The following is a 5,013-nucleotide window of genomic DNA, read 5'->3' on the forward strand; positions in this document are numbered from 1 at the left end:
TTGCTGTCTGTGTTGTCTTCTCATTTTCTCTCCGCTAGGATTCACTGGGATTTGATCCTGGGGACCTCTGATTTGGAGAGAGTTTCCCTGTCAATTGCACCAGCTCAGTTCCTGGTCTCTGTGGCACTTCACCTTTACTCTCCCCTTGTCTCTGTTTTGTTGCGTCATCCTCTTGCTGCATGACTCACTTGCATGAACACTGACTCACCAGGTGGGCACTTACATGGGCACTGGCTCACCACACAGGTGCTTGCACTCATCATGCAGGCAGTTATGCTCACCACGTGGGCACTGGCATGGGCACTGGCTCGCCACGCAGGCACGCTTTCCCTTCTTTTTCATCAGGAGGCCCCATGGATCAAACCCGGGTCCTCCCATATGGTAGGCAGGAGCTCTATCACTTGAACCACATCCACTTCCCTGTTTCAAATTTTGATCATAAAATGTATTCCTATTGCCCAGAGCAGTTAGTTGTAGATACAGAATAAGTCTTCAATAAATATTTTTAATTAATATAAAATTTGAATAACTTTAAAAGGACAAAAAGGTAATTACCCATAAATTGATATTTCTGCCTTGTTCAGCCCCCAAACTCTGATTTTTTTTTCAAATCTGATCCTCTACTACATCCCACATTCTAGACTTTTGAATACACCTATTAGGAAAATGTGCTGAAAAGCCATCTAATCCTGACAATATTAGCTGTAATTTAATCTACATAGTATACCTTTTTAGCTAAATTTGTAGTAAAAAAAAAAAACTTTATATTTTTTTAAGGAAGTATGCATGTGGTGGTCTGGATATTTCAACTCTGTGGACACTGCTCTGGGAGAAGAGAAAGAACTGCCATGGGGAAAAAGCAGAGGTTCTGGTGTTTGTCAACCTGAAAGGCCTGTAAATTATATTTATTACCTCCCTGGGTGCAGGGCAGGATGGTGGAACAATCATGGACTTCTAACTCAGACTTAAGTTCAAATGCTTGTTCTGCCACTAATTGAGACCTTGAAGAAATTATTTTCTCTGGTATGCTTTTTTTTTTTCCTAACACATGTAAAATGGGGACTGTGCCTACACTGTGAGGATTGAAGATAATGATAATGAATTTAAGTGTCTATCAAATAATAGATAAATTAATGTGTATATAATAAATTACCTGGCAAATAATAGGTACTAACATGGCTTTCTTACTCTAAAATTATGTCCCCTGACAAAAGTGGTAGAGAAAGAGATTGAGTTTTCTCCAAAAATAATAGAGAAATGATTGGACATTGGCAAACTTCTTTTAACATTCCCAAGACAATTTCCTAAATGTTCCCCTATTTTTCAGCATAAGAGAAAAAGTTCAATATTTTCAATTAAAGGTTCTTTCTACAAACAATCATTACTGTTTGCCAGGCTCCAAATAACAAGACTGAAACAGTCCCTGCCCTTAAGGAGTTGAATCAATTCCCCCTCTGCCCCAGGAGGGGGAAGATCAGTGTTCCAGATGAGTAATCAGACCATTACTAATCAATGTGATCAGACGTGTGAGGTGGGGGAGGTAAGTACAAAGAGAACAATCCCGGGACCAGAGGTTGGGGTAATAAGAAATGAAGACTGAATAAGAGTCTGAAGGGGAAGGGGGGGAAGCAAGTTTCATGACTGAGAGACTTGGCCCTTATTGGTTCTACCACTTTATTTCTGCCATGCACCTTCCTGTGGAATATTACTAATAGTATTTTTTTCCTGACTTTTAATATGCTAGATGAATTCCAGTTGTCATCCCTGACTCATTAATAGAAGGCAAGATAAAGTCATAATCAAACCCAAGTAGAAGAGGTTGACTCTCATGATCTTAACCAAAATTTTAAAGGCCTTATATTCAACCATCCAACCATGATCACTTCAGTATGTTAGCAGAATACTCCAGGCTTCTAGATTCTTGGCTATGTCACATAAAGGAATTTAAGGACACACTATAGGGTAGCCAAGGGAGTAAAGTTATTAAGATGCGAGAAAAGGAAAGTTACACGCCTGAGACATGGGTGTGGGCCTTACTAGAGGGTGAGATGCACCATGGGGTCCTGACGAAGGCCTTTTGAAGCACTTTCTTCCTCCTGCTTTTCCATATTAGGGAGTGATGTCAACTGTTTGCTGTCCTGATTCTATCTTCACCTGTTAGCTTTCCGGGAAATAGGGAGACCTTTCTGTTTGGAGTTATTCAGGCCTTCTTTTGAGCCTGGGAGTTTCAAATGTGACCTCATGACCAGGGTCTTTGGTCAGCCTTTCAGCTTTGTTCTCAATCGGCTGCCTTCTCTCAGGGGGTTCCTGGGCAAGTCTCATGTTCATGTTCAAACCAGTGAGGTCCATGTTGTTAGGGCTTTATTCTGGCCCACTGCTTTCCCTCATATCCTGTACTAATCTGCCTCAACCAGACAACTCAAAAGTTAAGTCAATATTGGTTAGGTATTGTCATCATTGCCCACTGAAGCAATATCTAATCCAGATGACAATGTTTCAAATCTTGGTACAAATAGTGATGTTTTCAATTATGCTGTACCATAATGTACTTTTGAAAAGGAGGGCTAAGTGGGTGTGTATACCAAAACCATTCTCAGTATTGCTGCCCCCTAATGAACATCCTGGAGGGTCCCTAGCAAATCAAAAAAGCTAAGGACTACCTCTTCTGCTTAATAGCTATATAACTTTGTACAGGTCACTTAACATCTCTAAGTGTAACAGTACTATCTCACTGACATATCATAATAATTAGATGCATATGAAGCATTTTACACTGCCCAACACCTAAGTGTGCTCAGTTGTTCATTATTGTCCATTACTGTTCAGCAGTTCGACTGCATATCCAAATGCTATAAGAGGGGAGTGGATGTGGCTCAAGTGATTGGGCTCCTGTCTACCATATGGGAGGTCCAGGGTTTGATACCTGGAGACACCTGGTGAAGGCAAGCTAGCCTGCATGGAGAGGTGGCACAGCAAGATCATGCAACAAAAAGAGACACAGAGGAGAGAAAATAAGGGACACAGCACAGCAGACCAGGGAGATAAGGTGGCACAAGAAATTAAACACCTCTTTCCCACTCTGGAAGGTCCCAGGATCAGTTCCCAGTGCCGTCTAAAGAGAGGAGAAAGAGACACAGAAGAATGCACAGTGAATGGACACAGAGTAGGGGGAGTGGGGGGGGGGGGGGGCAGGGATAAATACATCTTTTTAAAAAAATGCTCTAGGAATCTTTGCTAGTGAATAATAATGACCGTTTCAATTCAAAGAAGCCATTGTCTTGATCAGAAACTAGCTTGGTCAGAACTGTAGTCAATCAACTATAGTTGGTTTAGAGAATAAGATTCCTTTGGTTGTTAAAATCCTTGTTTTATCAACCCTATCTAAACACCCAGAAGAAGAAACTGGAGAACAGAAGCAATAAACACACAACACAAAGTTGAAGGGATTGGAAAAGTTGTACTGGGAAAAGTAACCCAAGCATTCCTACAGTTTCTCCTTCCCCTTTTAACCTTGGCCTCTTTATCTGCTCCTTAAAATGAAAGCCAACCACCCATGAAATGCAAAATTTTAGAGAGCACTGTCTACTTGTTACCATGCCTGCAAAGGAGGGTGTGCTAGCCACACCTTTCCATCATAAGGTAGTAGGTATAGTGGATCAAAGTCTCTTTTCAGTAAATTTCTCATTTTCGTTTAATCAAAATTAGAAAAACTGCAGTACTGTTGACTAATGGGAGTGTACCACTTGATTTCAAAGAAGCACTTTCAACCAGCTTACTTTTTATTGGTGTCCTAAGGAGGTGAATGTAAACCCTAAGGGCAACATCAAACAAGGACAGTGAGCCAATCAAAGCAAACTGATCTCAGACTGTTCTTTTATCAGTAGGTGCAGAGAAAGGCACACTTATTGGTTAAGAGCTCTAAGAAACTGCACATGCAATATTAAATAAGATTTCTAATATCGTGTTGCCTTTAAGTACATCTTAACCTAGAAAATGTTTAAAGTAATGCACTTTCTAAGTGAAGCATATTTCTCTAGCCATAATCTCATTTTTCTAAAAGTAATGATACTTTCTGCTGCTTGGTAAGAAGAATTCCATATATTCATAATTCTTTAGTAGGTAAAATCCAGAGTCAACTATATATTTATTGGTATTTATATATGTGATAAATATTTGTGATGTCTTATAAGTATCAACTGCAAACTAAAAAGTCCCTTTACAGATAAAAATTTTTAAGTATGAAGTATGCAATTACAGAAGAAGTAAACAAGCCTTTGGAGATTCTAATATCTACTGGAAAGTTAATTGTACAAGCAGGAATTAAGGAAAGGGAGAGGAGTCCTTTGGGTTTCAATTGTTGGAAAAGATTGCATGAGGAAAATCAACCATAAGCAGGGCCTTCAAATCCCACAATAGGGAAAGAAAGACCTGCCATAGCTGTCTGTTCAACTGCAGAAGCACGAATAAATAGCCTCACCCTCAAGAATGTTTGAGCATGGGTTCAAATCCGTAGAAGAATTCAGTGTGAAAAGAAATTTCATGACAAGCTTCTATGCTAATACAATCATATTTTCTTAACCTCCACTTACCACTGGGACAACTAGTTTGAACCAGATGAATTCATTAGAATATGCTAACTAATAAATATTATCTTATGTCTGCATAGGATTTTATGGAGATTATAAAATACTCATAAACCATTTCAGTTGAGCATCATAGCAACCCCATAAAGCAGGTAGTGTTTATTGATCCTCATTTTATGGATGGCCTGAAAAGTTACCTTTGTATCTGGCAAAGGTTACACTATTAATAGAGAAGAAACAGGAGTCAAACTCCAGCATGCTGACTTCTGAAATCCCATGTGCTTTCTGAAACAAAAGATTACCTCTTCCCAGACATGGAACTGTGGTTAATTTTCATTCATTTTTTTCTCTTCTGCATCTTCCTCTACTTCCATCCTTGCTTTTTTTTTTTTTTTAAGTTTCTTTCCTCTCTTTTTCCTAAAGTCTACAA

The sequence above is a fragment of the Dasypus novemcinctus genome, chromosome 6, assembly GCF_030445035.2.
Source record: "Dasypus novemcinctus isolate mDasNov1 chromosome 6, mDasNov1.1.hap2, whole genome shotgun sequence".
NCBI classification, from domain to species: domain Eukaryota; kingdom Metazoa; phylum Chordata; class Mammalia; order Cingulata; family Dasypodidae; genus Dasypus; species Dasypus novemcinctus.